The 14884-nt window shown below is 36.6% G+C and overlaps 1 long non-coding RNA gene across 1 annotated transcript in view; it reads left to right on the forward strand.

Moving 5' to 3' along the window:
• LOC111538725 overlaps nucleotides 1-6422 on the forward strand; it is a 196523-nt gene extending 190101 nt beyond the window's left edge. Inside the window, exon 5 of the long non-coding RNA XR_004229141.1 lies at nucleotides 6250-6422. This is a non-coding gene — a long non-coding RNA (uncharacterized LOC111538725). The remainder of the gene's footprint in view (nucleotides 1-6249) is intronic.
• Nucleotides 6423-14884: the final 8462 nt, after the last annotated feature.

Genomic DNA, 14884 nt, shown 5'->3' on the forward strand with positions numbered 1-14884 from the left:
TTCTTTAGGCTATCATTGATGGGCATTGATTCCATGTCTTGGCTATTGTGAATGGTGGTACAATGAACACACATGTGTATGTATCTTTATAATAGAATTATTTGGATTTCTTTGGGTATATATACACCCAGTGATGAGATTGATGGGTCAAATGGCATTTCTGGTTCTAGGTCTTTGAGGAATCGCCACACTGTCTTCCACAATGGTTGAACTAATTTACATTCCCAGCAACAGTGTAAAAGCATTCCCATTTCTCCACAGCCTCTCCAGCATCTGTTGTTTCTTGACTTTTTAATAATCACTGGCCAGGGGCGGTGGCTCATGCCTGTAATCCCAGCACTTTGTGAGGCCAAGGCAGGCAGATCATGACGTCAAGAGATAGAGACCATCCTGGCCAACATGGTGAAACCCCATCTCTACTAAAAATAAATTAGCTGAGCGTGGTAGTGTGCACCCGTAGTCCAAGCTACTCGGGAGGCTGAGGCAGGAGAATCGCTTGAACGTGGGAGGTGTGGAGGGTTGCAGCGAGCCAAGATTGCACCACTGCACTCCAACCTGGTGACACAGCAAGACTGTCTTAAAATAAAAAAAAAAAAATCAATAATCACTATTCTAACTGGTGTGAGATGGTATCTCATTGTGATTTAGATTTGTATTTCTCTAATGATCCATGATGAGCTTTTTTTCATGTTTGTCGGTGGCATAAATGTCTTATTTTGAGAAATGTCTGTTCATGTTCTTGGCCCACTTTTTAATGGGGTTGTTTTTTTTCTTGGAAATTTAAGTTACTTGTAGACTCTGGATATTAGACCTTTGTCAGATGGATAGATTGGAAAAACGTTCTCCCATTCTGTAGGTTTTCTGTTCTCTATTGATGACAGTTTCTTTTGCTCTGCAGAAACTCTTTAGTTTAATTAGATCCCATTTGTCAATTTTTTCTTTTGCTGCAATTTCTTTTGATGTTTCTGTCATGAAATCTTTGTTTGTGCCTATGTCCTGAATGGTATTTCCTAGATTTTCTTCTAGAGTTTTTATAGTTTGGGTTTTACATCTAAGTCTTTAATCCATCTTGAGTAAGTTTTTGTATACCGTGTAAGGAAGGAAAGGGGTCCAGTTTCAATTTTCTTCATATGGCTAGTCACTTCTCCCAGTTTCATGTATTAAACAGGGAATCCTTTCTCCATTGCTTTTGTCAGGTTTGTTGAAAATCAGATGTTTATAGATGTGTGGTCCTATTTCTGAGTTCTCTATCCTGTTCCATTGGTCTATGTGTCTGTTTTTATACCAGTACCATGCTTTTTTGGTTACTGTAGCCTTGTAGTATAGTTTGAAGTCAGGTAGCTGATGCCTCCAGCTTTGTTCATTTTGCTTAGGATTATCTTGGCTATACAGGCTCCTTTTTGGTTCCATACGAATTTCTTTGAAGAATGTCAATGGTAGTTTAATGGGAGTAGCTTGAATCTGTAAATTTCTTTGGCCAATATGGCCATTTTCACAATATTGATTCTATCTGTGAGGATAGAATGTTTTTCTATTTGTTTGTGTCCTCTGATTTCCTTGAGCAGTGGTTTGTAGTTCTCTCTGAAGAGGTCCTTTACTTCCCTCATTAGTTTTATTCCTAGGTATTTTATTCTCGTTGTAGCAACTGTGAATGGGAGTTCATGCATGATTTGGTTCTCTGCTTGTCTGTTGTTGGTGTAAATGAATGCTTGTATTTTTTGCACGTTTATTTCGTATCTTGAGACTTTGCTGAAGTTGCTTACCAGCTTAAGAAGCTTTAGGGCTGAGAGCATGGTGTTTTCTAGATATAGTATTAGTCAAGCATCATTTCTTACTTGACAATTCCTCCGATATAATTTAACATATCAGATAAACCTAATTAGCCTAATATGTCTCTTTTATAAGAAAAGAAAAAAATTATCTTGGCAAATCTCTGAAGCCTGTTTAGAAAATCTCAAACTAATTCAAGGTCAAGAAAGACTTAATTTAAAACTGAATTATTGGGAGTTTCTCAAAAATATCAAAAGGTTTAAAATATTTGATGAAATAGGATCACAGAACACTTTGAAATAAAATCAAACACACAAGATTTCAAAGGCAAATACAGAAAATTAACGTAGTTGTAGATAAAATGAAATTAAATCAAATGACACAAGATTTCAAAGGCAAATACAGAAAATTAACATAGCTATAGAAAAAAACAGCTCTTTTAACATTGAGAAGATCTGATTGTCATAAGTAATCAAAGATATAATAATTAAAACATGAAACAGTTATTTTGACAAAACGCAGAATCTCCCCCACCCTCAAGAACAATCAAAAGGTAAAGAAATTTTACTTACCATATTTTATCGATATTCCAAGAATATCTTGCTTTTAAAAGGGATGACGAATTCTAGTTTTGCATCACTATACTTTAATATCAAAATAATAAATTAATTGCTATTTTAAAAAACTTGTGAATTCATTCCATTTTAATCAGTTTGACCACTCAAATTTCTTTCCCTTTATTACTCCTTCAAATTTTCTATATCCATTCAGTTTTTATTCATTCTTCCTTATTCATTCTTAAATAACCTTCCAAAATCTTACCTAGACAGACATTTTTTTTCTCAGCAAAAAATCTCATCCTCATACCTTACATGTTACTTTCCTTGTACATTTTGTATACACTTCCTTTCCTTATTACTAGGAGTTTGATTTATAGATTGGAATTTTAAGTCTTAGTAACACAATTTCCTGTGAAAACCTAGGAACAAGAAATTTTAAATGGTCTGAATACACATTTCATAATTTCTAGGAACACATGCTTCCTTAGAACAGTTGAATATGAAACAGCATATTTACTAAGAGACTGAATGATTTCTTCTTTTTATAAACTCCAAGAAGCCAAAATAAACTGAAACTTATGTTCAGCAATTAATATTTCAGTATTTTACTTTATTTGGAAATGACATACACATTCAATTAATATCCATCATCTAAGGGTATAGTTACCAAAGAGACTGGGAAAGCATTTTAAGTAGACATAACATTATTGTCTAAAAGTTTGTAAACTTTTATTCTACTTACATTTATTTCACTCACTTGTTCCTTGCAATTATGCTTAGATTATTTATGAAAGTTAAATGATACATTAGACAAAAGCTAGTCATCTCAAGATATTTTCCTGTCAGCTATATTTGTAGCACATGCATTTAGGCAAGTATCACAAAATCAAGAATATAAAAAGTTAAATAATTGGGCTTTTGTTTTTTGGCTGTGCTTTATATACAAAAAGTAATGGACACTGCACTTTCTCTTGTGCATTTGTTCTTAGGTTGAACCAATTATCTTAGGATTTTAAACATCCAATGAAAATAAAAGTTGTCTGCATTATATTTAATGCTAACAACTCTAAAGACATGTTTTAATTAAACCAATGACATTTTTATTTACCAAAGTTTACTAAGCTAACATGAATTGGAGAAACATTTGAGTTCTATTTTTCTGAGAGAATAATTTTTTAAACACTTACTTTTCCTTAAGTCAATTAAGTAGAGGTCATTTGGAGGTAGAAAAACATATTACATAACATATATACCTATGTAGACATCCATAAACAGAAGAGATATCTCAGCTTTCACTCTAAACTTTTGCCCCATGGCAGCTATAGTCATTCAAAACTTACTGAATCTGGCATATTGAACAAAGTATGGTTACCTGCTCAGATGGTTAAAACTTTTTAAGAGTTTTCATTTGCTGGTTTCCAAACAGTCGTCTCCTTCCTTCCTTCCCTCCCTCCTTCCTTCCCTCCCTCCTTCCTTCCCTCTCCCTCCCTCCCTCCCTCCTTCCCTCCCTCCCTCCTTCCCTCTCCCTCCTTCCCTCCCTCCTTCCCTCCCTCCTTCCCTCCCTCCTTCCCTCCCTCCTTCCCTCCCTCCTTCCCTCCCTCCCTCCTTTATTTTCTTTCCTTTCCTTTGTTTTATCTGAGAATTATCTTTCTTAAATTGCATTTCAAAAGTAATGGTTCTTGGATAAGACACGGTAGAAAATTTACATCTCAAGGGCACAGAGGAAGAATGCACATTTACCAAGAAGTTTTGGAGGCATATTTGCCTATTATCAGATGTCTAGGGTAATTACTATTTAAACTTTTCCTTCTTTTCTTAATTAAAGGACAGTTCCATTTTCAATGTCTTGATTTTCTAAAGTATCAACAAGCTTCTTGAGATACATAGATGAGGTTTGGGAATTAAGAAGGAAAGGTGAGTTTGAATTTCTTCTAGAGGCACATTTCTATTTTTGTAAAGACTCAATTTGTAAAACACTTGTTTTTAATTCTTCAAAGAATTGGGTTGCAACCTAAATAGTATCAAGGGTTTGACTCATCCATCCTGCATTATCTTCAGCTTGCTCCTTTACATCAGGGAGAAGATTTCCCACTAAGATGGAAATCAAAAGATTCCTTTATTCTATATTTGGAACTGTTCATCTTTGGAATGTTTTAATAAACTTTTTTTTCTTTCTATGCATATAGTTCCACTTTAGCTTAGGAGAGAAAGCCTAAAAAAGTTGTTACACTCTGAATATAAACCAAAGTTCTAAAACAAAAGATATACCTTAACAGGTGACTCAATTCTAAAACTAATAAGCCTTTTATGGCTGCACCACAGATGCATCAGTCATCTTCAAAGCGAAAGTAAAATAATAGAGTTCTTTCAAGAGCTAGAGTCACTCAGACATATAGAAGACTTAGACAATGTCTCTGTGAGCTGGCAACAGTTAGTATACTACGTCCAAATGGGGTGCAACCAACATTTCTTTGACCATATTCTTGGGAGCTCCTAACCTACATACCCCTGGCAGGCAGAAGGCCAAGCCAAGATCTCAGCTCTCCTTTGGAGAAAGAGAATTGAGTAACAAATGGGTACTCCAAAGCCAAGAGTCATAATTCAAATAAATTCTTACAAATGTTTCTCTTGAGCTGAAGGAATTTATTGAGGAAATTGAGCTGAATTTGGAGAAGATGGATTTTCAATTAGAGACCCAAAGATCCAAATGAGCTGTTAGAGGATCAGGGACCTGGACATAAGGAAGTATGAGGGCAGAGAAGGGGAATTTATGGTCAGTTTAAAGAATTTTAACTTGTTCTAAATCTGTATTCTCCTTTTTTAATATTGCTAAGGAAGTCTCTAAGGCAATCTGTTACAGTTCTTTGTGTCTTCATTTCAATTTGATTTTTCCATAGGTACCAATAAGACAGTTGTTTAGGATGAGAGCTCTCTAAAATTTTTTCAAATATAACCAACTTACTTATTCTAGAAGCAACTCAAAGCAATAAGACTTTTCATGAAAATACTTTCCAGGTTTAGAATACCATGATGGAAATGGTGTTCCTAAAGTGAGTACAGAGAATGCAGCTCCCATGATCTAAAAACTTTGCTGTCAGAGATAAACTAAGAAAGCAAAAACCTTCATTGCCAGAGGTGGTAAGAACAGTATTTGTGAAAATGGTATCTCTGGTCTCTCACAGAAAATTGGGGTGCCTCCAGTCCCTGAACCATTATGTGTCATTGGTGACACCAATAAGGCACTACTGGGACTGGACTTTCTCAGTGTTTATCAAGCGGTTGAAGGTTGAGACAACAAAGGCCCTTATGGATTGGGACCTCTCATTAAGACAAACTCACTTGAGCACTGTCATGAGCACTGAACAGATACTGCTGCTTGTGTCTTTGTGTCTGCAACTTTCAGCCTATTCAATGGGCTGTCTGATGCAAGCTGGCACACTTGCCTGCCGATTGGCAGAGACCGAAGACAGTGTTCGCAGTGGTCAAATGGCCGGATTCTCAGGACATAAGACAGAAGGAGAACCTCATACTTTTTTTTTTTTTTTTTTTTTTTTTTGTCTCAGAGACCTACAGCAAAGTTTGTCTAAACAGACATCACTCTAGTGAGAACTGTGAACTTACCTGGCTGGGAGGCCAGCTCAAATAATCTTATATATAAGCTTTACGCCTATGTTCTTTACCGTCTGATTCTCCTCTTTATGACACATGAAATAAAAGAAAAAGAAAAAAAAAACCGTCTCTAGGAGGGAAGGGGTCAGAAAACAAGAGTACTCACACTGCGCCAAAAAAAAAAAAAAAAAAAAAGTTGCTGTATGCGTGTGTACAAGAACTAGTTCATACACGTTTTTTCCTGCTAATTCAAATTTAGAAAGGGAAAAAGACAAACTCCTACTACTCTTACTTTGACCACACTTTGTAGGCAGAGATCTGGCAAACTGACGTGGAAAGAAATCTCATCTGTGACCGCCATTTTGTCAGGAATCACGGGATTCAACAGCCGCAGCAAACCTGGAGCAAACTGGTCCCCACCAATCTAGACGAGACAAACCAATGATAACAGAAAATCACAATAAAATTGTAATACTCAAGATCCCAAAGAGATGATTCAGGAATAAAAAAGTACCATTAAAAAAAAGTACTTCATTTTCTTTTTTTTTTTTTTTTTTGAGACGGAGTCTCGCGCTCTGTGGCCCAGGCTGGGGTGCAGTGACACGATCTCTGCAAGCTCCGCCTCCCGGGTTCACACCATTCTCCTGCCTCAGCCTCCGGAGTAGCTGGGACTACAGGCGCCCGCCTGCCACCACGCCCAAATAATTTGTATTTTTAGTAGAGACGGGATTTTCACCCTGTTAGCCAGGATGGTCTTGATCTCCTGAGCTTGTGATCTGCCCACCTCGGCCTCCCAAAGCGCTGGGATTACAGGCATGAGGCACTGTGCCCAGCACCCCCACTCCCCCTTATTTATTTAATTAATTAATTAATTTATTTATTTATTTATTGAGACAAAATCTTGCTCTGTAACCCAGGCTGGAGTGCAGTGGCAGATCTCGGCTCATTGCTACCTCCATCTCTGGGTTTCAAGTGATTCTCCTGCCTCAGCCTCTTGAGGGGCTGGGATTACAGGTGTGTGACACCACACCCAGCTAATTTTTGTATTTTTAGTAGAGACGGGTTTCACCATGTTGGTCAGGCTGTTCTTGAACTCCTGAGCTCAGGTGATCCACCTGCCTCGGCCTTGCAGAGTGCTGGGATTACAGGCGTGAGCCACCGCGCCCAGCCCCCTTCCTTCCTTCCATATAAATAATTTGTAAAATATTTGGATAAATGGCCATTAGGCTAGAGTTATAAAATATTAATAAATCCAGATTAGTAGATTCTATTACTTTGTCTCACTACTTGAACTTTCTCTTAAAGTATTATGTACAAGACAGATAATTAGTACCTGTGTAGCACTAAGAATTCTGACTTCAATTATCAGCCATCCTTTATTAGATTGATTCAGAGTAGAAAATTGTGATGTGTTATTTAAATGGAACTGAGATTGTAATCACCGATCTTAAGCAATATTTCAGTCTTGTTCTTCAACAATTGGTAAGTTTCCAGTTTTGGGAAATGAAATGGAATTCCCATGTGGATTCTACATGAGCAATTGGACAGACTTTTAACAATAGCTCTAGTATTTTTGACTCTTTGGAAGATGAGTGGGTTTGAGAGGAAGGTATGTTTGGCTATTTTCAAAGCTCTACTATAGTTGTTAATTACAATAATAGTTAAAGGTGTAGATATTAAGAGTTAAATAATCATAGTCTATAAAGCCACAAATGTCAGGTAGGTAAGGTTCACAAGTTAGGCAGGCAGGATCAAAATGATTGCCCTACCTAAAGAGGGCAGTTGATGTTCATCTCCAACTAAGTGTTATACTCTGGCAAAGAAAGCTCAGAGAAAGAGCTGAAAATATTTTGAGTTTTGTTTCTAAAGCTCACTCTGGTCCCAAGCAAGTGACTAGCTTTGGCCAGTAGGAAGTTAGTAGGTATTATTCATGCAGAAGCTTAAAAGCCTACTTGTATCAGCCCACCTTCTCTTGGAATTCTGCTACCATAAGTACAAGCCTAGGCTAACCTGCCTGAGAATTAAAGATCACAAGAAGATCGCAAAGGTGTCCCATACAATTAGCCTAGAGCCAACCGACTTCAAAACATGCTGGAGCCCCCAACCAAGATCAGCAAAAACACGTATGCAACCTGTAGCTAACTGAAGACCCATAGTGAGCCCGGCTAAGTCTGGCCTAGTTTAGCAGAATTGCTCAATTATCCCATAGACTCATGAGAAATAATAAATATTGACTATTGTATGACACAGGTTTTGTGGTAGTTGGTTACACAGCATTAACATGCTAATAGATAACTGCTGCACCACCCCATAGAAAATGATCAATACATGTTAGCTATATACACTCATATTTCATTGAAACTAAGAAGCTTTCATAATGGCACTGTTTTGCTTTTTCCAGCAGCTTTCTATAGAAAGTTTTCATACAATAGCACTATAACTAACATGTGGCTAATAGTGACTGCTATATACCATAAATTATCAGATGCATCCTGAATTAATAAGCCATTACAATATAAAAGTTCTGCTTATTATAGAAAATTTCACCAGTACTCCACGAAATACTTGTGATTGGTGAGTGTAGCTGAAACCTGGCTCCTTGGAACCAGGAACCATTTTCCTACAGAAATAAAGGTTATCAGGTTGACACAGTACAGAATCAGAATTTGGAGTTCGTGAATAAAGGGTTGCTAAATAGTGTATGGTGAATGGTCTCCTCCGTTAAAGCAGGTAAATGCTGTCCTCTTTGATCTAGGTGACCAGAAAAGAACTCTGAGACACCCACGAGGTCTTCCAAGTTGTCAAAACATCACAAGGACAAAGGCTTTTGAGAAATAAGGCTTCCTTTCACACTTGCAATTTGAAGGGATAAAATATGGTCCCTAGAGTCTCTTTATGCTGAATTAGGATATTGTTTAATTACACTGGCCATAAATGATGTGGGGACAGTCAGTGAGATTTTAAATACTACAATTAAAGGTATTCATTGCATGTTTTGCTTTTTATGTTTCTTCAGGGCTTGTGCACTACCGAGGGACAAATTAATATTCCATTATTTCAATCCCTTATAGTTTTTAATAGAGTGAGGAAAATGAGGTTAATATTTGGCATTTATACTTTTAATGGCAGTTTACGGGCATTAGAAGAAAATCAATAATGTCATTTCATGGCTATTTTTCATTTTAAACCAAAAATAATCCCCAGATTGAGACCTACACTTGACTCCAAATAACGTTAACCTGTATATGAATATATATATAAAATTCATATATATGTGTGTATATTCATATATATGTGTGTGTATATATTCATATACACACGTACATACTCTTCATCTTAAAAACCTTAAAAGTACTTTCACAGATGAATATATATACACACATACACACTCTTCATCTAAAAAAACAAAAACCCCAAAAGTACCTTTAACAGATGATGAAGGCCACTGCAAAGATGAGTGTCCCCAAAGTGTTTGATAAAATGATGACACCACAGGGATCTGGATTGTCCCTTACACGATGAAAACCATGGGGCGGTGGGGAAGTATTTCTCAGTCAAGAAGAATTAGCCTTCCATAGCTGAGTGATGAGCTGATTCTGAATTTTATTTTTGCCAAGAAATTCCTGTTACTCCCCTGTGTCCATGTCTAAGAAAGGACCTTTGCCTTATTAATCATCAGGCTTGGGAACCAATCTGCTAAATTATCCTCTGTGCCTAAGATCCAGCTTTGATTTCCTGCCCAGACACCTTATGGTTCCCTGAGAGGGCAGAGGTACTGACCGAGTGGGATGAGAGAGTATGGATTTTGGGATCACAAAGGTCATGTGTTAAAGCAACATATTAATGAATATTTACTGAATAGTTTTTAATGTGCCAAGCTCTCTTCTAAGGGCTAAACATTTGGCATTTGATTTACCACTCACATCAGACCTATTATGTGGGTGCTGTTAATAGCTCTGTTTTACATATAGAGCTGGGGAAACTTGAGACAGAAATTAAGGGACTCAGAGATGTAATAGTTATTGTGTGGCACAGGCAATATTCAACTCCCAGGAGACTGACTCCACGGGCTTCTCTGCGTCTCTCCAATGGAAGCCTTCCTCAGTTAGACTTTGGTCATTTTCAGATTCAGACAGACTCTTCAGATGAGCTAGAGGCGTTAGAAGAAGAGGCATCTTGGTTCTGTTATGAGGTAAACTAAGTGCAGTCGCACAAAATCATTCAGGAAGTTGTTTAGGGCTTCTCAGGGGTTGAGATAGAGTTTAAGGTACACAACATCAAGTGTCCAATGGCAAAAGGTGGGGTGAGTCTGGGCCCCAGTGGATGAAATGTCCTGGGAGAATAAAGAGAAACACACATCTGTATTCCCTCCCTTCTCTTGGGCTCCACTCTCTCCTTGATGGCATTTGGGATTAGAGAGCAAGTGTATGAGTTAGATCTGATGCTAATTAGAAGACATGGCCCCTACATTGCCATGTGAAGACAATGTTCATTAACTAAAAAACATTCTCTCCGTTGCTGTAGAAATTACAATAATGACATTGGTAATAGAAAATTCTACAGCAGAAACACATCAAAGTTATTTCTATTCTCGTTTTTCAATATCAAAACTCTGTTCGAAACCATTCTGACTCTAGGGGATTTTAAGATGTTTGTCTCTCCTCAGGAAACATCATACTTAGCTTTGAACGCTGGGGCTGTGAGGTCATCTAACTGTTTTTCCTGCCTTTGGCAATGTCAGGCAGGAACAACTCATTGTTTTAAAGCTATACATCTGCTTTATGCTATTTATAATATGGAAATATAAAAAAGAAAATGGGTTGTCTTTGAAAAAATAAGATGTATTTGGTGTATATTGGTCACATGCCCTATGCCTCAGAAACTGTTCTTGTTTGCAAGCCACAGAAACCAATTATACTTTATCAAATATAAAATGTGTAATCAAGCTAATTAGCATACCCATCACCTTGTATGTTTACCTTTATATGGTGATATATATGTGCATGAAAATATATGGTATACCTTTAATATGCAATTATTCATCAATTGTCTCAAAGTAAAATGATACTAACAAATGAGCAATATAAGATATATATATACAAATATATAAAGATTTATATATAAACAAATATATATATTTATATATAAATATATATCAAGGATTTATATATAAATATCAATATGTAAAGATTTACATATAAGTATATATCAATACATATTTACATGTAAATATATATCAATATTTAAAGATTTATGTATAAAAATATATAAATGTATATTAGCCCCGTCCCCTAGGCTAATGATATAACTAAAAATCTCTTCCCACCTTTTAAATGTATGTATTTACATACACACACATATGTATTTTATGTATATATGTACACTATATGTATATTTTATGTATATAGAAATACATCATAAATACGTGTATTTTAATGGTAGGAAGAGATTTTTACAGAACGTTATTATCCCAGGGGATGGGGCAGCAGGAGCCACAGCTAAGATTCTACAAAAGGACAATGTGATTCATACATGTCTTAGCTTCAAGATTCAAAGTACTGAAAAAATAAAACAAGGATGGAAATGCTATAAAAACAGAGATAAGGAGGTGTTGAATGCTTACCAGGCAGAAACAAACAAAAGTTTTCTTTAAGCAAGTGTAAAAACAACAACTGTGTGTGTATTGCCTTATATAACACACAGGTTTCTGAAAACCGGCATTTACAATGCATCTTACTTCAGTTGTAAAAGGATAACTATGTATTGTCTAATTCAGGTGCTGCTGCTTTTTGTAGCTACTAATGCAAAACAAGCTCAAATTGATTTTATTTAAAAGTAAAATTGTCCCATAATTGCTTTCTTCTGGGAAAGAGGCTGAATATGTAATTGCACTCTTGTGGGGAAGCAAATTCTGCCAGCAGGAAGCTCCTCTCTTCAATAGATCTTGATGGAAGATTCCATCACGGATCCCATTACTTCAATCAGACAATTATCTCTCAAGAACTGAAAGAGGAATCTTTTTTTGTTGTTTTTTTTTTTTTCCTTTTCTTGGTGTATACGAGCATATATGTGATCTTTTTCTCCAACAATACATAGTATTTCAACCATGAGTAGAGTGGTTGATTTTATCCTGTTTTCCAAAGGATTAAATAAATCATATTTGCTAGTTGAGTGCCTGCTAGGGGTCCCTACATTCTCTTTAAAGTCTACTTCTGGTAATGAGGCTTTCTTAGAGGACCACCAGCCCACGGAATATCTTCCCCTTGCCAGAATTCCACTGGGGCACAGTATCTGAAGCACACTCTTATGCTTGATATCTCTGTTCTCTCGTCCTTTCCTGTGTGAGGATCACATGTCGTCTTCTAGTCCAGGCTTTCTGGCAATTCTTAAAGGGCTTCTGGTGAGACCTAAACTGGTCTAATATTGAAGGAATTGATACGGTTATTTGCTATTTATGCATGTGAATTATGAGCATTAACAAAAAGCCTTCCCCTCCCAATATCCCCCTCAGGATGAATCAATAATTAATAATTGGTCTTTGTGGCTTTTCTGGCCACCTCTTAGAATTTGTGCACTTGAGCTGTTTATCGAAGGAGGCTGTAACCAAAGACCAGAAGCTTAAGCTGGCTTGTAAAAAGAGCCAAGAAATCTAGGGACCTTCTACTCCCATTGAAACTAAGCTTGGGGACTTCATGGCCCAGTCAAATTTTTTAGAATGATAAAATATGGAGCTGAATTTGCTAAGTTAGCAAATTAAAATTAAGACAAAAAGTAAATACAATGACAAAATGAAACTTCCAGCAGTTAACAAGGGATTTCAAAGAACATTTTTATCACAAAAAGGATGAAAGAATATAATCCAAAATCAAAATAATTTATTTTGAATAAATTTACCTTTAAATAAAATATACTTCATTTTAAACTTTTCAAAACATGTCATTGAACTCTATAATACTATACAATAGAATATAACATACAGCATTATAATCTGCAATATGAATAAATCTCACAAACAATGCTGAGTGAAATAAGCCAGACACAAGATGACCCAAACTGTATGGTTCAATAAAATATACTTCATTTTAAACTTTACCTAATTTTCAAAACATGTCATTGAACTCTACAATACTATACAATAGAATATAATATACAGCATTATACTCTGCAATATGAATAAATCTCACAAACAATGCTGAGTGAAATAAGCCAGACACAAGATGACCCAAACTGTATGGTTCAATTTATAAAAATAAGATAAAGAGGTGAAGCTAATTTCTGTTCATAGAAGTCAGGGTAGTGGGATGTTATCAAGTAGTAGATGGGAGAGTGTATGGAAGGAAGTAAGGGAGGGGGCATTTCTAGGGTCCCAGTAATTTTGTGTGTGTTACAGATGATATGACATATATCTTTTCATTTTATGTAAATTAAGCAAGTTGTACACTTTTAGGTGTCCATTTTGCTGTACTATTCTTCTATTACAATTTTTAAAAAGATATGCCATCACAGCCCCATATGGACCTATGGGCATTTGTAAACCACTGAACTGGTTCAGTTTCCCTTTTGACAGATGAGGAAACTGAAGAGCTGAGAAGAAAACTGCCTTGTTCAAAGTTACGCAGCAAATCAGGGATCCAACTGGGAACTGAGTCCAGGTTTCCCCAGCTGCATCCTGGGACCTTGTCATGCTGCAGGCTTTCTTAGCCTGGGATCGCCACTGTACTTGAGTTGTCTCTACCAGGAAGGACCTGACTTACCTTAAGATGCATACTCAGGTGCAGGGTGCTTAGCAGACATGTGATTTACACTCAGTGAGCAAGACTTAGATGGATGTTGCCATCACTTCATCCTCACCCAGGGATCTGAGCACTTCTTAATGGATAACTGTCTCCTTTATACTTGTACATATCCAAGACATTGCATTATTTCTTTAAGAATTTTTTTTCCTCTTTTTCTAAGACAAATTCCTTTTCTTGAACATGTGGAACTCCCCAACCCTTCTTGTTTTATTTTCCCCTCACATTTACATCATCTTTTTTTCACTAGATCCTCCCCTCTGCCCACAAATATGCTCAATATCCCTCTGTCTTAGAAAATAAACAAGATAAATGAACACAAAGCAAAACTAACAGAGCAGCCTCTTTCCTCATCCCTGCTAGTGTATCATTAGGTATTTATTGAGTGCCCATAATGTGTCATTGTGCTAGCCCAGCCCACGGTCGGACAGGCCCAGGGTTCCCCTCTACTTAGTTTTTTTATTTCTTCACACTGTTTGAAGAATCCAAGTAATTCTTAACTTTTTTTCACTAATCTCCAATTTTCTTCTCAACCCACTGCTATCTGGCCTCCACTCTCAAGGTTCTACTGATACTGTTCTTTTGAAGGATGCCCAGATCCTCCTGCTGGGGCATCAATACATCTTAATTCACCTGGGATAGTGACAGCATATGCCTGTCATTCTGGCACTTATTAATAGGCCCCTGTTTTTAAATTCTAAACAATTTATCAGATTGGTGAATAAATTATATAGTCAATCTTATGTTTTATTGACCACATAAATGGCCATTCCTGAGTCCTTGTTGACATCAAGCCTTTGTTATATTGGGCATAGTGTGTGTCATGGTTATTTATGTAGGCTTTAACATAGAGCCCTGGGTTCAATTCTTTTCTTGCATAGAATCTGTGTGATCTTAGGCAAGTTACTGGATTACTCTGATCTTCAATTCCTTCATCTTCTAAAAGGGCACCGTAATAATAGCATCTACCACACAATATACTTAGAAAGGTTTAACAAAACTGTATCTAGAGTATCTTGAGCAGTTTTTGGCAGTTACCATTCAATAAATGGAACTATTTCCTCACTGTCTTTCTTGTTGAGTCGAATGTAAACTCATGCTCCCCACAGTCTCCTCTTATCTCCATTGATGTTTCTTGGGATACTTTCATCC

Source organism: Piliocolobus tephrosceles, chromosome 9 (assembly GCF_002776525.5).
Source record: "Piliocolobus tephrosceles isolate RC106 chromosome 9, ASM277652v3, whole genome shotgun sequence".
Lineage (NCBI taxonomy): Eukaryota > Metazoa > Chordata > Mammalia > Primates > Cercopithecidae > Piliocolobus > Piliocolobus tephrosceles.